Here is a 19,947-nt window from a genome sequence, read left to right as displayed (position 1 = left end):
GTAGGGAGAAAGAACAATCCCCAAAAATGTGAATGGTGTCCTGGTAAAAAGATGAAAAATAAAGAAGGATCCAGAGCAGCCCAAAGAGACACTGAAAAAGAAATAGAAGCATATCCACAAATAACTAGAGAGAACAGTTTCTGCCTACATTTGTCTTTAATTAAAAAAAAAAAAAATGTCAAATGAAGATTGGTATGACCCCTAGGATAAAGTCACCAAATCCCCTGCAGGTGGATATGAAGAAAGAGAAAGCTATAACTTGGAAACAGTTTTTGTGTGCAGGTAGGGTATGGCAAGCATTATCTCCTCAAAGGTTTACTTTGACACAGAATTCCCACCCAGATCCGCTGACTGTGAAAATGGGGCCTGATCACCAGACACCTGTCAGAGCTCCATACCCCTGGGCTCCATATTGACCTTAATGAAAGCAGTCTCAGACCTGCCCTAAAAAGAAAAATCCTGGACCCTGGGGGCAAACCTACTATATGTAAGGAACCATTGTTTAGACACATGCTAGAACCAAAAAAATACATATTTTTGGTACAGTGGCACCCCAGAGCCAGGCTGCAACTGCTTTTCCACTTGTGTTTAAATAGAAGTATGAATCCAAAAGAAAATATCTTCTCTTGTTTCTGATGAATAATTTAAGTTAAAATAATGCAAATGTGTATATCATACTTTTCTGTGACAGTTGATTATTTTGCATGCCTTATGCTGGCGTAAAGCTAAAGCTTGCCCAGAATTACAAAGCAAACACCCAGTAAACACTCTCTGCTCTCATGGAGCACTTTACATCTTCATTGATACCATTTTCAGCTCTTTTGCATTAGCTTGATCAAGAATGGGGGTTCCCAGTGGCAATGGAATGCAGAGGAATTTTGTCTTCTGGGTATTTCTTCATCTCAATTCCAGTGAAGGTGGAAACAGTGACTTCTTACTGAGGGCAAAGCTCAACTGCTAGATTAAAGCTTTCCTTACTGACCCTCCCCGCCCCGCTGCTGCCCAGAAAAGGGAGCCACAATGGTGTTAGGGCCTCAGAAACAGTAACTTGCTTGTTGTGATGAAAGTTTAAGGAAAACTACTTCTGAGACCAGTGGGAGAAGTGAATTTATTTATTTATTTTTTATTTTTTATTTTTTAAAGATGTTATTTATTTGACAGGGAGAGACACAGCGGGAGAGGGAGCACAAGCAGGGGGAGTGGGAGAGGGAGAAGCAGGCTTCCCGCGGAGCAAGGAGCCTGATGTGGGGCTCGATCCCAGGATCCTGGGATCACGACCTGAGCCGAAGGCAGATGCTTAACGACTGAGCCACCCAGGCACCCCGAGAAGTGAATTTAGATTTAAATTGAATCAAAATAAAGCAAAGCCAGCATTCAAAGGTCATTCTGTGCTGATGAACATTGACAAAATCCTTTTAAATGAGCAAAAATCCCAATTGATTCCAAGACCTTATTTGGACTTACGTCCTAAAGCATTTCTGAATGGAGTGTTAGGAAACGGGATGTGTCTTGTCAAAGCAAAAGTGGCACTGGACAAATTCAAACAAACAAGGAAGACTTAATTCAAGACTATTTCAACAGGGAGAGAGGCCAGAACTGAGTCTAAACTCAACTCCACTGAAGCAAAAGACAGTGCAGTTTTATAAACTGGGGTGAAGGGGGATGGTAGGCTCTCTGTTGGCTAATTGGTTTTAGCCAAAGGAAAAGTAAACTTTTTCTTCTTGAGAGAAGGTAGTGTTACAAACTGGACTTGGGAACTGGCTCAAGTTAGACTCCTAGCCTCCCATAGGAACTGGAGGACAAGAACCTATTTTCCTTGATGATGACATTTCAGAGGGATGGGTCCTATGTCCTTGAGAAAGATAGTCCTGGGTTGCAAGAGTGACAAGAAGCTTTTAAGAAGACTTACATCTCAAGGGGCGCCTGGGTGGCTCAGTTGGGTAAGCCTCTGCCTTAGGCTCAGGTCATGATCCCAGGGTCCTGGAATCGGAGCCCTGCACCATTGCACCATGGGGCTCCCTGCTCAGTGGGGAGTCTGCTTCTCCCTCACCCTCTGCCTGCCAGTTGCCCTGCTTGTGCTCTCTGTGAAATAAATAAATAAAATCTTTTAAAAACAATAAAAAATTTACATCTCAAAAGGCAGAGAAGGATTTACAAGGACAACTTTCCAATTTTTTTGTGTGTTGCAAACCTTTTATTTTTATTTTTTAAATTTTATTTTATTATGTTATGTTAGTCATCATACATTACATCATTAGTCTTTGATGTAGTGTTGCATGATTCATTGTTTGCATATAACACTCAGTGCTCCATTCAATACCTGCCCTCCTTAATAACCATCATGGTGCTAACCCATCCCCCCACCCACCTCCCCTCTAAAACCCTCAGTCTGTTTCTCAGTGTATAGTCTCTCATGGTTCGTCGCCCCCTCCGATCACCCCCTTCATTTTTCCCTTCCAACTATCTTTTTTTTTTAACATATAATGTATTATTTGTTTCAGAGGTACAGATCTGTGATTCAACAGTCTTACACAACTCACAGCGCTCACCATAGCACATACCCTCCCCAATGTCCATCACCCAGCCACCACACCCCTCCCACCCCCAACCACTCCAGCAACCCTCAGTTTGTTTCCTGAGATTAAGAATTCCTCATATCAGTGAGGTCATATGATACATGTCTTTCTCTGATTGACTTATTTTACTTAGCATAATACCCTCTAGTTCCTTCCATGTTGTTGCAAATGGCAAGATTTCGCGGGTTTTTTTGGATAGCTGCATAATATTCCATTGTGTGTGTGTGTGTGTGTGTATACATACACCACATTTTCTTTATCCATTCATCTGTCGATGGACATCTTGGCTCCTTCCACAGTTTGGCTATTGTGGACATTGCTGCTATAAACATTGGGGTGCACGTACCCCTTCGGATCACTACATTTGTATCTTTGGGGTAAAGACCCAGTAGTGCAACTGCTATTTTCAACTGTTTGAGGAACCTCCATACTGTTTTCCAGAGTGGTTGTACCAGCTTGCATTCCCACCAACGGTGTAGGAGGGTTCCCCTTTCTCCACATCCCCGCCAACATCTGTCGTTTCCTGACTTGTTAATTTTAGCCATTCTGACAGGTGTGAGGTGGTATCTCATTGAGGTTTTGATTTGGATTTCCCTGATGCCGAGTGATATTGAGCACTTTTTCATGTGTCTGTTGGCCATGTGGATGTCCTCTTTGGAAAAATGTCTGTTCATGTCTTCTGCCCATTTCTTGATTGGATTATTTGTTCTTTGGGTGTTGAGTTTGATAAGTTCTTTATAGATTTTGGATACTAACCCTTTATCTGATATGTCATTTGCAAATATCTTCTCCCATTCTGTGGTTATCTTTTGGTTTTGTTGACTGTTTCCTTTGCTGTGCAAAAGCTTTTTCTCTTGATGAAGTCCCAATAGTTCATTTCTGCCCTTGCTTCCCTTGCCTTTGGCGATGTTTCTAGGAAACTGTTGCTGCGGCTGAGGTCAAAGAGGTTGCTGCCTGTGTCCTCCTCTAGGATTTTGATGGATTCCTGTCTCACATTTAGGTCTTTCATCCATTTTGAGTCTATTTTTGTGTGTCATGTAAGGAAATGGTCGTTTCATTCTTATGCATGTGACTGTCCAATTTTCCCAACACCATTTGTTGAAGAGACTGTCTTTTTTCCATTGGACATTCTTTCCTGCTTTGTCGAAGATGAGTTGACCATAGAGTTGAGCGTCCATTTCTGGGCGCTCTATTCTGTTCCTTGATCTATGTGTCTGTTTTTGTGCCACTACCATACTGTCTTGATGATTACAGCTTTGTAATAGAACTTAAAGTGCGGAATTGTGATGCTGCCAGCTTTGCTTTTCTTCTTCAACATTCCTCTGGCTATTCAGGGTCTTTTCTGGTTCCATACAAATTTAGGATTATTTGTTCCATTTCAAACATTTCTATCTCTGGCACCCGACCCCCTGTGGAGTCTCCAAACCCAGCAGATCCCTGCGGTGCGCTCCCGCACCGCTCCTCCTGGGGGAGGAAGGGGAGTCTCCCCAGATTTGCCGCTTGTTAGGTCCCTGCTGGAGGAGCCGTGCCCCGACTGGGCCGTGAATCACAGTCTATGGCCACCCCGAGCTGAGAGCCCGCGCCTCGGCTCCGTCTCTGCAGCCGGCTTCCCCGCTCCGATCCCTGGGAGCTCTGCCGCACTCAGGCTCCCCCGGTCTTTCTGTGACCTCGAGGGTCCTGAGACCACACTGTCCCGCGAGGGTTCCACCCCCCGCTTAGCCACTGGAGCGACGTCCCTCCGCGGAGCCGACTTCTAGAAGGTCCGATTTTGTGCTCCGCGGCTCTAGCACTCGCCAGAAGCGGCCGGCGGAGTCCCCTCCCCCACCGTCTATCCTCCCGAATATCACCTCGGATTCACTTCTCCGCACGTCCTACCTTCCAGTAAGTGGTCGCTTCTCTGTTCAGAGAGTTGTTGCTACTCTCCTCTTCGATCTCCTGTTGAGTTCGTAGGTGTTCAGAATGGTTTGATCCCTATTCAGCTGAATTCCTGAGACCAGACGAAATCCAGGTCTCCTACTCCTCTGCCATCTTGCTCCGCCCCCAAGGACAAGTTTTCTAAAGTAAATGTTCTAAGAAAAGGGAGGTCAGTGTCCTAAAATCAGGAAGAAGCCTAAGGTTTAGTCAAGCTCAGGGGAACATTAAGTCCGTCTTGGTCAGACTCCAGAACACCCAGCTTCAACGTTTAGTGTTCCGTTTTCTTCTTAGAGCCTTGTTATTGTTTCTCTCATCATTTGTATGAGCATATCAAATATTAACACATGTATTGCACATTTTTAAATGTTCATAGCAGTACCAAAGGGGCATATGCTGTCCTTCAGGTTCTCAAAGTATCACAAACAAATTGATAAAGCAAGATTTTCACAAAGGTATTTGAAATTCAAGAACGGGGTTCAGAGTCTTGGCTCTGAATATCACTAGTCGCATGGCCTTGTTTGGTCTGCTAAACCGGTACAGTTTTCTTATCCATAAAAGAGAGTGTTAAAAAAATAAATAAAATAAGTTGAATAAAAAATAGACACTTCCCAAACCCTATCTCTTGGGAACTCTGGTGAACAGACCCTCTAGGCATCACCCCTCCCCACCAGGACCCCCACCTCCTGGAGTTCATGCTTTTATGGAATCCCCTCCCGTTGGGACTCTATTTGCTCCTTGGTGAAAGAGTGGCAGGATGTCAAGGAACTTCTGGCCTCCCGGTCCTGAGGGCAGCCTCCAGGGACGGACCTGGATTTTTATCTAGGGAGTATCTTTTCACACCTTGTGAGCTGACATGTGACCATCTTGCTGAATCTCAGTTTACCCACCTATAAAATGCAGGAATGATTCCCAAACTCCCATTCCGTTCCAGAGACCAGGGCATTGCAAACAGTGGCTCATAGTTAGAAAGTTTAGAAGCAGTACATGCCTCTTTTCAATGGACGGTTTAATTGGCGAAATGACTACACCCTCTTTTTTTACATTTTGCCATATGCCACTAAGGATATTTACTTTTTCACTGAGTATTTAGTGCTTTGGGACTTCTTTGATGCTTAATATTGCACTAAACACCCAGAAAAAAGTATTACTTAAAACAAAAAGGGCAGATTGTAAATCACACCATTTGTTGCTATACAAAATATGAAATGGAAGAGTATAATTAACCTGATCATGTTTAAACAAAGTTAAAGAGGAAATGCTGCTGGGAAGTTCAGAAGGTGATGCTTCTCTTGTACCAAGAATAAGAACATTATCTTCTCAAAATGTTTTATCAGAGTAGCAAACCCTCTTCAAGTCTTAGATGATTCTGAAATCATGGAGTTTGTTTTTTTTTTTTTTTTTTACTGGCTGTAGAGGTTATTCAAAATGTATTTGCTCCAGGAAGTCCCAAAATGTTTTGAAAAACCGTGTGTATACTGTCCTAAGTTCAAGTCAGCATCTAAATTTTGTATCACAAATTTAAATAGTTTCTAAAATTGTAATTTTCAGTAATCAACATTGTAAAGCAAAACAGATACTTTTTAAAAAAATATGTACATAATAAAATACACATGACATAGTGGTTTGATACTTCTAATTCAATTTAAAAAATGATCTTTATTAGCGATTGGAAATATTACATCATTTTCTTATTTTCCTGGAATCATAATTTTATCTCAAATTCTATCAATGTTTTAGTCATCTTTTAAATTTTAGAATGGTTTTAGATTTATAGAAAATTTACAAAGATAGCACACGGTCCCATGTTTCCCACACAGAGCTTACCATATCACATATGCACACACACACACACACACACACACATACACACATATACACAGTAGTAATAATGAACCAATACTGACACATTATTTTTAGCTAAATTTGGTACTCTATTCAGGCTTTTTTAGTTTTTATCTAATGATCTAATGTTCTTTCTATAGTTTCGTATCCCATCCTGAGTACCGCATGACATTTGGTTTTCATGTTCTGTTAGTTTTCTTTGGTCTGTCACAATTTTTAAGTCATTTTTGCTTCTGATGACCTTGACAGTTTTGAGGCATGTACTGGTCAGATATTTTGTACAATGTCCCTCAATTTGGATTTGTCTGATGTTTTCCTTACAATTCGACTGGGTTTGCTTTTCTTTTGGGAGGAAAGCCACTAGGGTAAATTCACATTCTAGAACATCAAGCCATATCAAGGCTGTGTAATAGCAACCTAGCTCATTACCATTGATACTGACCTTAATCACCCACTGCAGTTTTGTCATATTTGCCCATCATAATGTATTCCCGTACTGTACTCTTTGGAAAGTAGTCACAATTCCTAGCCCACACTTGGTGATAGGGAGTTACACGTGGTAGTGGCTGATGCTGTGCGTGCATGGCAGCAAGGGCTCCATGGGGACCTCTCTTGTTTCAATTCTGCTGTGCATCTAAAACTTCTCTAAAAAATAAGATCTATTTTATTTTATTTTTTAAAGACTTATTTATTTGAGAGAACGAGAGAAAGTGTGGGAGGGGCAGAGGGAGAGAATCTTCAAGCAGATTTCCCTCTCAGCTCGGAGCTCCATGTGGGCACGGGCCTTGATCTCACGGCCCTGAGATCAAGACCTGAGCTGAAACCAAGAGCCACATGCTTAACTGACTGAGCCACCCAGGCGTCCCGATAAGATCTACTTGTAAAAATTAATAGGACCTTACCCTCCTGGAAGCAGCTTAAAACCTATTTGGAATACGTTATCCAAAGTGAAAACATTTACTTGGAGTTCTTTGCTAGATCTTTCCAAAAGAAGATATTCAGGAGTTGATTCAGTAAAGACTATCTTGTCTCTGAGAAAAGACAAGGATCAGATAAGAAGCTTTGAAATTATGACTTAGATGGAATGGAAATGAAGAGGTTTGAGACACATGAAGTGTAGACGGGATTGGTAATCCTGTCTTCTCATTTTCTAAAGAAATCACAAAGCCTTAGGAACTTTGAATCCAACCTCTCACATATTCTTACAGTCATTGTTTTAACTGCCATTCAAACTTTAATTGATGCTTTTTAAAAAGATTTATTTATTTTAGAGAGAGAGAGAGAGAGAGCATGCACATGCACTCACAGGATGGAGGGGCAGAGGGAGAGAGAGAATCTCAAGCAGACTCTATGCTGAGTGTGGAGCCCAGCGTGGGGCTCAATCTTATGACCTCGAGATCCTGACCTGAGCCAAAACCAAGAGTCCTATGCTTAATTGACTGAGCCGCCCAGGCGCCCCTTAATTGATGGTTATTAAAAGCCTATGAATTGCCAGGTTCTGCACTGGTAGGTGGAGATAAGATGATGAGAAAGAGACTGTTCTGGTCTTCAGAAAGCTAACACGTATTTGTTTTTCCTCTGCCCGCACATGGAGGGGAAAATGCATGCCGGTAACCTCATGCCTCCTCTTCCTTCATTTCCTGGGACACTCTGGATTGGAATGCATTCAGTTCCACATTGATCACCCTCCAGGTTAACCTTCCTGCAGTTCACCCCGCCACACACGCCCTCATTCAGGCAGGGGCAGCAGGAGGTGTTGCCTTTATAGGGCTGTCTCTCTTTTTCCTTGAAAAAGGAAAAAGGTCCAATCAACACAAAAACCTGCACATGAGTACTGCATCCAACTCCATGAGTTTGCCAGTAGGTACACACCCATGAGACCGTCACCTCGTCAAAGCCATAGACTTATCCATCACTTCCCAAAGATTTCCTCCTGTCTCCTTTAATTTTTTTAATTTATTCTTTAAAATGTTGTGTGTGTGTGTGTGTGTGTGTGTGGTAATGGTTCTGTATTATATAGTAAATTTGCTAAGATGGCAGATCTTATGTTAAGTGCTCTTACCACCAAAGGAAAAAACAAACAAACAATGTGGGGCTCTCTTAGAATCGGAGGCTCTTCCAGGGAGCTGTCAGCATGCCCTGTCCGGTGGCCTGGTTTGGATCCCGAATATGTAACGTGTTTGTTCACTTGCAGAGTAACACCTGTTATTCATTGCCTTGTTATAGCAATCCTGCCAACTCAGTGATACGGTAGTTGTCATTCCTACTTTACCCAGGAAGAATCTGAGGCAGAGTTAAAGGGATGGTCTGAGATCCCTGAGGTCGGGGTAGGTATGAATCTAAGCGGAGACCTATGGATTTTCAATTCCGTATTCACCATATTCACCTCTCCATTTCTGAGGGGTTGTGATGATGCTGCCTATTTTTCACCTTTGTTCTGGTCCGAGAACATATGCTGTGTGGTAGGGTCATCTGTGAAGTTAAATCCATGATCCAACAATGGTCAAAGACTCTAACTTCCAATGAGTTTTTATCAGCATGTTCAAAATGGCAGGAGGGGTATGAGACTTTTGCTTTTACAGCCTTATAGTTTATGCCTCCCAATGGCTTCTTATTTTTAGTTTCTTCTTTGCAATATAAAATTACGTATATTGGGGCCCCTGGGTGGCTCAGTCGTTAAGCGTCTAACTGCAGCTCAGGTCATGATCCCAGGGTCCTGGGATCGAGCCCCGCGTCGGGCTCCCTGCTCCGCGGGAAGCCTGCTTCTCCCTCTCCCACTCCCCCTGCTTGTGCTCCCTCTCTCACTGTGTCTCTCTCTGTCACAATAAATGAATAAAATCTTTAAAAAAATTACATATATTGATGCCTCTTATGTTCATAATATCCTCACATAGGATTTAGTTTTGAAATTCCCTTCTGGCTTAATGTTTCTACAGCTTTTATCTTTATAATTTATTGTAAATCAGTTGTTGGTTTTCATAAATAAAACTTTCAGCACATCTAAAATGTCATCTTTCTTCTCAGCCCACCTGTTCCTTCTGAATTCTGTTCTCCGCCTAAAATGATTCGTATTTATGTATCATACAAAAGAGGGAATTAATGGTGTGTGTGAATGGCAGGGAGTGGAGGTGTATATATGCATTTGGAAATTTATTCAAGTCTCAATACTAGATAGACTTGTGGTACAGGGTAACTGTAATTTTAAAGGTTAAATTTGGGGAAAAGGGGCCTGCTTGTAATTTTTCATGGAAATTCTTTTTTTTTATTTTTTATTGTTATGTTAATCACCATAAATTACCTCATTAGTTTTTGATGTAGTGTTCCATGATTCATTGTTTGTGTATAACACCCAGTGCTCCACGCAGAACGTGCCCTCTTTAATACCCATCACCAGGCTAAGCCATCCCCCCACCCCCCTCCCCTCTAGAACCCTCAGTTTGTTTTTCAGAGTCCATCGTCTCTCATGGTTCATCTCCCCCTCCGATTTCCCCCCCTTCATTCTTCCCCTCCTGCTATCTTCTTCTTTTTTTTTCTTAACATATCCTGAAAGACATGTATCATATGACCTCACTGATGTGAGGAATTCTTAATCTCAGGAAACAAACTGAGGGTTGCTGGAGTGGTGGGGGGTGGGAGGGATGGGGTGGCTGGGTGATAGACATTGGGGAGGGTATGTGCTGTGGTGAGCGCTGTGAATTGTGCAAGACTGTTGAATCATGGAAATTCTTTTAGATTACTTTGCAGATCATTGCCTTGAACTCTCTGGTTCAAATCCCAGATTCATTGTCCCAGGTCTGTGTGTGCACTTTGCAGTGTAAAACTCTCCATCAATAAACATTACAAGGATGAAATTTATAACAACCAGTAGGCTGTTACAATCACACTAAGCTGGATCATCCAGCATATTTATTTAATAATAAAGAGCCCATGCATATCCTTTCCTGTGGAATTGGAAATTAAGCTTGTGTGATGATTTTTTGATACTCATAAAATAGCTTTACAGTGGGATTTAAAAAACATTTTACAAATACTAATCCCTGTAACACTTCAACAGATAAGGATTATAAATTGTACTTTCTGAGAGGAGCTAAGAGATCATCCATTGGTGCCCCAAATTGCCAAATGTGAAGCCAGCATAAGAAATAGATTTCCACTGCTCGTTACTCTCTGGTACTCATTCTAATCAATGGATGCCCTGCTCTCAGCAAATGCCAGCCACCAGCCTGATTCTAATTCAAAAACGAACCTTGAGAAATTCAAAGTCTCCCAGAAGAAAGGAAGATAATATATGAGAGATAAGCAATGAAATATCCTCTCAAAGACACAGGAGTTGTAGATTATTTTGAGAAATGTTTATTCTGTAGAATGTTTAACAAATCACTTAACAGAATCACAGTCACTTAACAGAACAGTGTCTTCCAAGTCACGGTTGTTATTAACACTGATTATCTTATTTTGTCATGTAATTATCATAACAGGGCAGTGAGCTATATCCTTTGCTTTTACACCGGAAGGAAGTCATGACTCAAAGAACATAAAATTTGTCTCAGTTAGTGTCTCAGTCAGTCGTGACCCCAAGATTTGGGCTCTTCACATGACCATTTTGCCTTTCTAGGGGAATATCTATTATTTATTAATTCTTTAAAAATCCCCAAGCGCTCAGTATTTGTATGTTCTTTACACTCTGAAACTTGATAACTTACAGTGGGTGGGCAAAAGGAATCGCAGGTCTCACACTACTCTCAGAAGCGTTCCAGAATTCCAAGTGGAAAGCATGGAGTCGAATAGCAGCACACCACCTGTCTGGGAACTCGCCTCCAGTGTTTTGTAATGGAGCTGAGTGAGTGCCTGTTGACAGCCCAAAGCACCTCCACGTAAACCAAGCTGGTATGTCAGACAGGGATCTAAAAATCCATTAATTGTGCATGTTGATGGGGCCTCCATTGTATACCAAAAGGCAGACTGGGAATTTAAGGCAGATTAGAAATAAAATTTGGGGAGAATGCAAGAAAACTAGGTAGTGAAAATGATGAAAATGAGAGTTTATTGCAAAACAGGAAGAGTTTATTGGAAAACTGAAATGAACGCGTTACATTTAAGAGTAGTCACCCTGGGGGCACCTGGGTGGCTCAGTCGTTAAGCGTCTGCCTTCGGCTCGGGTCATGGTCCCAGGGTCCCGGGATCGAGTCCCGCATCGGGCTCCCTGCTCATTGGAGAGCCTGCTTCTCCCTCTCCCACTCCCCCTGCTTGTGTTCCTGCTCTTGCTGTGTCTCTCGGTAAAATAAATAAATAAAATCTTTAAAAAAAAAAAGAAAAAGGCAAAGAAGCATATTCATCTGAATAGGATTTGTGGGCATCACTGCCCTGTAACATCAGTTAATTGTGAATGTTCCTGTGGCGTGCAGAATTCTAAGGCCTGCGAGGTTCTCCCCCGTCCTGCCGGAGGCGCCCTTCATAATCGCTGCGTCTATAGAGATGATGGTTCTACCCACACAATTAGGTTATGTTATAGGGTCCAGTTGACCTTAAACTAGGGAGATTATCTGGACATATTTTAAAAATCACATAAAATAGAAAGTTGTTTCCAGCTGGTGGAAACATAGAAAGTCACTCTGGCCTGGAAGAAAGCAAACATTCATGCCTATTGGGTTACAAGAAAAAGGACCTGAAAATGGCCCCCGGAGCGGAGCGTCTGCTAACAAGACAGGCTGCCAGGGAGCCTCGATCCTACAAGGCAACCTAGGCAATTATTTCCACCACAACAAGGATCTTGGAAGTGGATTTCTTCCCGAAGCCTCCAGGGGAGATTTCAGCCCAGCTGAGACAGGCATGTCAACCCTGCAGTAATATCCCTAGCAGAGAATGAGCCAGGCATTTCCAGACCTCTGACCTGAGAACTCTGAGCTCAGAACCGGTGCGGTTTTAGACGCTTTTGCTGGTTTGTTATATGGCAACAGAAAAGTAAGACAATTCCTACTAATGAAACATTAAATTGCTTATAAAAAGTATGTGTTTTAGGGGCACCTGGGTAGCTCAGTCAGGCGAGGGTCTGACTTTTGATTTCGGCTCATGTCATGATCTCGGGGTCGTGGGATCGAGCCCCACATTGGGCTCCACACACAGCGGGGTGTCTGCTCGAGATCCTCTCTCTCCCTCTTCCCCCCCAAATAAAAAAAAAAAAAGGATGTGTTTTAAATTTTTGTACCTAAACCCCCATTTGTCATCTAGAATGACTCCTACCCTGGAAGGTGTGGATCCCTAAGAAGGTGACATCAGAAGTTTCTCATGTATAGATGCATATGACACACATGTTCAAATCTGATCACCTCTTCATTGCTAAAGATGTATCTGAGTATGCCAATTAGATTTCAATGTATACTTTCCTGCTTAACTGATTAACATAAATATTTGTATTGGATTTAATGAACAAATACAAAAATATATTTGTTATACATGAAACTTCATTATAAATGTTATTCATTGTGGTAAGCAATGAAGTTTCATGTGCACCATTCATTCTAAAAAAAAAAAAAGAGCTTCATTTACTCTCATTTAGATTGCAGCAAACACATTAGTTGAAATTTCTGAATAACATTCAGCAATTTTTCTACATTGTTATAAATCTATTTCAAAAGACACTGGTCAACTGCAGTGAAGATAATTTAGCATTTTTTAATTATGAAAGACTGCACTTACTACCAGAGGTAAGAGTTTGCAACTTAATGTTTACAGTTCCAAATAGTCCAGGGATTGGGAAGACTTCAGAAAACAAGTAGCAATTGAGAGGTAGGCCAGGAGTCAGTATTTCTCAATGGGGGATGATGCAGAACCTCAGTATGGGAGCAGTGAGCAAGAACAAGGGTGGCCTGGAAAACATATGACCCATCTAAGGTGGGGGCAGCTCTGCTCAAACTGACTGTTGACATACAGGAATGTGTGGTCTCATCTTCGGACTTTTCCCGTTGAGACCAGAAACCTGGCTCTTTAGGTGAAACTTCCTGTTTTCAAAAGCACTCAATAAGCCAAAACTATATGAAAGGGGGAAAAAAAGGCAAACTTGTCTTCGATTGCATATAGTATAGTTTATAAGCTGCAAATATGCCCTCCAATTTTCTGTGATTTATTTTAAGAATGTATTGCAAAGAAGTCCAGGTAATTGAGAGCAATGAATAACTGAGTTTGGATAAAAAGTAATTATCCCATATGAAAAGGTGACTTTTTGTCACTCTGCATTTATGTGGGTAACTGCCTGAATTTAAATGCAGTTTCAAGATTCTCTTGGGAGCAGTTATTTTGAGTTAAATTTGTGGGATTTTTAGATGTTAAAGGTAACACTGAGCTCTATTATACTGCAATTTACTGTACTTCTAAAATATTTCAGTCTTCCACAAGCACATTATGTTTCCATTTTTCAGAATTAAAGTGTTTCCTGGTTTTTTTGGATACAGTGTAGGTACTTTTTGAATACAATGTCCTTTTCTGTGAAGGTCTTAGAAATTTAGAGGAGTTAGAGGGAAAAACAAATATTGATGTATCATCCAACCTATAGATTATTTATAGATAATAAAATTATTATTAGCAAATGTTTATCAATTTGGGGAAATAAGCATTCACAGGACGAGGAACTTTGTTTAGGTCATCAAGGATGAGATATGATAAAAACTGAATTGTATCATATTGTATTATATCATACACATTACATTACAACGGAAATAATAGGAGCATGTGGATATATGCACATGGCAATGCAATTCAAAATTTAGCAATTGTATTTGGTAAAAAATTAAAGACAAGAGGGGAAACTAGTTCGCAAAGGATATGTGACTATTTAAGGGCTAGGCGGAGTTGCTCTGGTGAATAAGATGAAGAGAAAGCTAAAAGGAAGGATATTCCGAGTTTGAAGGAAATAAGAAGTGGAAAGAGAAGACCACGAATGTTGATGTGGTTCTACCACAGAAGTGAAATAAGCCAGGAAGAGCATGTTAGAACGTGCCAGTTATGGAAACGATTTTGGCCATCAGGAACCCATACGACGTCTTGACCAATATTGGGTTTTATACGAGTCATGATAATACATTCTCTTCCAAACTGACTAGTGCAGGTTTAGCTTGGAAGAAAGGCCAAGAAGTTGGGAAAGGTTTGGCAGTAGACGGAGGAAGAATGAGCTCACAAGTCAAGAGCTTGTGTTGTCAAGAAAAGAGATTGTCCTGGACTTGTGTGGTGAAATCCTTTGTGAGAATTACAGATGTTGTTACTTCTCCATATGATCTTGTGTCAGTCAGTTTAAGTAAAGTAAATACTTTCCTGGACCCAACTAATCACACTGACCCATACCTACCAACAGAAGTACACGGAAGGGATTCTGTAGGAGTTAATCTGGTGGGGGGCACTAGGGATAGCGTGTGGGGGGAGTTGGAGATAGACTACACACCTACCAATTGTATTTCAGCTATTCAAAAATTTAGATTTTGGATAAATTCTGCACTAGTGATATTTGTTGTAATTATGGAAACGAATGAACACTTATAATCGCTAATTGATTTTAAGTCTTAGGAAAACTAAAAAAGGTCACCTTTTGGTTTTCTAAACTAGTGGTTAGTAAGTCTCAGTTTTTACATAACGGATAGGCGTTATGTACAATGGGATGAGAGCATCACAGATCATGGTATTAGCAATCAATAGGCAAATCGATGGAAATAAAATAGCAGCTCTCTTGACATTTCACTCAGCATCATTAAAATTTACTGATGAGATGGTTATTTGAATAGGTATTGGTTGCAAATTAAATTTTAATCTAATTTAAGAGACACTAGATTTATATTGATAGTAAAGTAAATTGGTTTAAAAAAATCAATAAAATAACTACAATTGAGTAGTTCACCACGGAACAGAGTGACAAAGCAAGATAAAGTGTTGGGGATTTGGAGACAGGAATTAAAACTCAGATCTCGGTGAGTTTATTTAGCTAATTAGCACTTCTTTGAAACTGAAATTGAGTTCTTTATTTTGCTCATCCACAGACTCCAGGGGTTTTGTTTGCTGGCACATTTTGTTTTGCTTTGTTTCACTGAATGTGTTTACTTGGAATGCAGGGGGACGAAGGAGCCCAGTGGAAGGTTCCGCGAGGGCCCGTGTAGGATCTTAGCCATAATTGCAGTCTGAGTGGTCTCACAGGAGGCTCATTGTATCTGCTACACAATTCCATTAAAAATTGGTAAGATATTCTGCCCAAACATAGGGCTTTAGTTCTGTCAGAAAACACACAGCTACCAACTGTTGCTAGGATCCCACCTACCATCTCATGTAAAATGACAGCTACACTTCTTTTTTTAAAGATTTATTTATTTCTTTGAGAGAGAGCGCGCATGAGCACGGGGAGGGACCGAGGGAGAGGGAGAAGCAGACTCTCTGCTGAGTGTGGAGCCCGGCATGGCGCTCGATCCCAGGACCCTGAGATCATGACCTGAGCCGAAACCAAGATTTGGTCCCTTAACTGACTGAGCCACTCAGTGCCCCAATGATGGCTATACTTTTAAACAAACAAAAAATAAGTTGCCAAAGCAAATATTTCTGATTTGAGGAAAAGTAGGCACTGCTGTTTACTCAACTGTTTAAACACTTAGTAAAGTTGAACACATATGATGAAACTACAGATAGAAAGAGATTAATGGCTAGAGGGCTCTGACAAGATATGTGGTGTAGCTTCTGAATGCCCTTTGTCTTTTCTGTAGTATTTAATATTTAAATTTGAGACAGGAAAACAGGAAGACTTCTAATTTCCCTCTAAATATTATTCTTTTGAAATGTTTCCAATTTCCACAAATAAAAGCTGTAACTGCCTGAATGTATTGTTTTAATATGATTCGTAAACCTATGAATGCATGTGCACATTTGACCATAATTAACATGTGGTTATAACTTTCTAATTTTTATTCACAGAAAAAGCAAGATGTGTGTCAGTTTTTAATATCCTCTTATGTGAACCAAAGAAAAAAACAGTTTTTATTGATAGGTTCTGTTATCTCAGGGATAAAATAATATTCCACAATATTGGAGTTCATGTGTTCCTACACACATATATGACATTCATGGAAATTTTCCAGAAAAAGAAACAATGTGTTGGGTGTGGGTATAATTTCTAAAGTTAACAGTACACAAAAGTTTTTATGTCAGTAAAATTTATAATTTCAGTAACTCCATATATCTCCATTTTTAAGAATATTACAGAATTTAGGGGTGCCTGGGTGGCTCAGTCAGTTAAGGGTCTGACTCTTGGTGTCGGTTCAGGTCACAATCTCAGGGTCCTGGGATTGAGCCCTGAGTCAGGCTCTGCACTCAGCATGGAGTCTGCTTGAGTTTCTCTCTCCCTCCCCCTCTGCCACTCGCCCCACTCACGTGTGCTCTCTCTCTCTTTCTCTTTCTCTCTCTCAAATAAATAAATAAATCTTTTAAAAAATAATACTACAGAATTTATTTACCTAAAATCATTATCTTTAGGTGTTGAGATTTCCCTCCTCATGTATATCTAATTAATTGAAATAAGCATATTTTATTTAAATAACTACCCCCACTCATAATTGTCCTTAGAACAATCAAAAGTAGAGTTAGATAAAATTTCTTGAGATTTTGAAAGCCTTTCATTAAAATTTTTCTTCTTTTCCCCTTAACAGTTCTCTTCTGGCTTTCTGTAAAGTCTTACCAACTTGCATCTGGCTGTATGTATAATAACACATTTTCCCCCACTCTTTCTTCCATTGAAGGAAAAAAATAGTAATTTTAGTAGTAAAGTAGAGAGTAGAAATCTATTGTCTCTGCTAATTGGATAGGTGAAAAATGTTACTGCATTTTGATACCCACCTTTCTGACTATATTTTGTGTTGGGGTTAGAATACATGTGTTTCAAGCCAGGGGCTTTGTCATGTGCTTACGGCTATATTCTAGACGCTTGAGTGATGCCTGGCATGTGATCTAGATGGTGCGCTCACCGTGATGCTTGAGAAGCAGGTGTGGGAGGGGCGCAGATGCCTTCATCCCATTGAAGGGGTCAGACTGCAGCTGTGAGAAGCGACATCTGGTGGTTGGGGGACAGGTACACAGGACAGCTGGCTGGGCAAAGTCCCGTGATGGAACAGGCTCCACTGAGTGGGGAACAGAGCGGGCTGGAGGAGCCCCGGGTGCTCCAGGGAGCCTGTCACGCGTCAGTAGGTCTCAGTCCTGGTGAGTGGTCCTCTGTGATGAAGAGGTCCTCTGCAGGCGCTCAGCATTATGCCATGGCCACGTAAGGATCTAGAAACGAGGCACTCTAAACGAGGCGCATGGCTCGACAGGAACAGGAAGGACACCTAGATGGGCATGAGATCAGACAGTTAGTACATTAGGCTACAAAATATGGTGGTTTTTCCTACAAAGACTGAGCTGGCTAGGATTTTGAGAAGGCAGCTTTCGTGACAGGCTTTGCTCATACCAGCTTCCACAACAGCAATCATAAAAAAAAAAAAAAAAATCAAAGTGCGGTCTTTCTTTGAAATAACATTATGAGTGCAGCAGTGTCCTTAGACTCAACACTAGTGGTCAACACTGTTGGCCACACTCTTTCTGATTATGAAGAGGAGCAGTACAAACCAGGGTACCAAGTGCTGGGACAAACAAATAGGATCCCTCCCCATTTTTATTTTTTGACTCCGACATGCTTATCCTTACAGTTGGTAGGATTCCCTTCGTCTATGTGGACTGCTTTGACAAGCTGAGTTGTTGCTTTCCTAAGATCATTTGAGTTAATTTCTGTAGTGCTCGTACATTGGTGTATGTCAAATACATCAAAACTCCGACCTACCGCAGCGGCGTTCCTTCCATTGCTTGCACATCTGTGGGGCAGCCGGTGCGGCTCGCCTCACTGCATTTCCCCTTCTTCTGGCAGGAGCAGCAACCCAGGCTACGTCATTCTCACTGTGATGACTGAGAAGCAAGAGAGCGGCTGTATTTCGAGCCCGTGCTGAATTCACATCCAGTAACAACCCGTTGACCAAATCAAGTCGCCCAGCCAAGGCCAACGTCAATGAGACGCGGGATCATTCTCCGCCCACAGGAGGAAGGAGAGGTAAGCACATATTTACTGATTAATATTCCAACTCTCCTAGTCATGAAGCCAGTTATACAAGCTATTTGGAATTACACAAGGTAATTAAGAGTTGTGCAAACCAAGCACAGAGAACGCTGGAAAGAGAGTTGTTTTAAAAATCCAGTGCTTTGGGTTCACTCAATAAAAATAGATGCCGAAAAGATAAATTTTGTTGAATCAGGTATAGATGACGTTATTGTAAAAATATCTTGGGGAGATGGGGACAAGATGATTCTGCCCTCAGATGACTTTGGAACGATCTTTAACTTCTCACTGCACTTGTAAAAACTAATTCCTAATTGGTGAGTGACTCTGGTTAACAGGAAATCATACAGCCCTCCAGCTGGGAATTTGCAGCACTAGAATGGCCTCTGCTGGACATCAAATATTTTATTTTAAATTTAAACACACACACACGCCATATGATGTCCAGCGGAGGCCATTCTAAAATATTTATCATAGAGAGTTGTGATTTTCTAGAATAACATGCTTTTTAATTAACTAAAAAATACTGGCCTTGATCATATCAGAACTAAGGGCCTCCTTGTACCAAAAGTGGAGATTTAATCCTTTAAAGGGAAGAAAAAACAGATATTAGTGTGTTTACACCTTTCACTAAGTACCAAATCTTCAGAAACTCACTTGACCCTTCTCTTGAGGACAAGATGATTAAATTAAAAGTGCAGTTTCAAGATTAGAATTCCCAATGAGATTTGTAGCACTTTGATCTCTTTATTACTCTGGGAACATTAGCAAAACAGCCTTTTACAAATGTCTCCTTTCACCAGATCACCTTCTGATCAGTATGTTCAAACAAAGGCACTAGTTAGAGAAATTAACCAAATCATATCCTGGATCAGGAAACCCTCATTTACAACTGAAGCTTAAGACCATGTGCTCGGCTGCTGGAGAGGCTCTTTCTTACCTGTCCCAAGTTCATGGACAGACTAGGGTTTTTGCCCTGGGAAAAGCACCCAAGAGAAGTGTGTGTGGTTAATGTTTCAATTGAATTTAAGCTTTAGAAATTGTTCTAGATATATTTTCTTGGCTTTATTTTTAATTATTTTTCCCCAGACAGCATAATGTAATTCCTTCATTTTTTGTTTCCTCTGTAGTAATACCTGACAAATTTGGTTAAGATCACCACTTTCTATGTTTTCAACAGCTTCCTGCTCTTTTTTTTTTTTTTAGAAGTGACCTCTTCATTTCTGTTTTTGTATCAAACTGCTTTAGTAGAACTGATTCTTTTGAACAAAAAGCTACCACTTTTTGATGTTTCCATTCCATTTTCTAATATTGAATTAAAGATATGATTGTTGTATTTTCCTAGTGGTTTCCAAGCTAGTGTCTTCCAAGCAAACCAAGTACTATGGACCAATTCATTTCAGGGACTTTGGTTTCTTTTCTTTACTGATGGACGATATAAGATAATTCTATGATTCCTGAATCACTCCTTTCCTATACACTGTCAGCTTCATCTTCTTAAATGCAGTCACA

At 40.9% G+C, this 19,947-nt stretch overlaps 1 long non-coding RNA gene across 1 annotated transcript in view; it reads left to right on the top strand.

The window, feature by feature from the left end:
- Nucleotides 1–18,369, top strand: part of LOC113923803 — a 583,801-nt gene extending 565,432 nt beyond the window's left edge. Inside the window, exon 3 of the long non-coding RNA XR_003520417.1 lies at nt 18,250–18,369. This is a non-coding gene — a long non-coding RNA (uncharacterized LOC113923803). The remainder of the gene's footprint in view (nt 1–18,249) is intronic.
- The last annotated feature ends 1,578 nt before the right edge of the window (nt 18,370–19,947 follow it).

Source organism: Zalophus californianus, chromosome 15 (assembly GCF_009762305.2).
Source record: "Zalophus californianus isolate mZalCal1 chromosome 15, mZalCal1.pri.v2, whole genome shotgun sequence".
Lineage (NCBI taxonomy): Eukaryota > Metazoa > Chordata > Mammalia > Carnivora > Otariidae > Zalophus > Zalophus californianus.
This window is presented reverse-complemented; position numbering and strand designations above follow the sequence as displayed.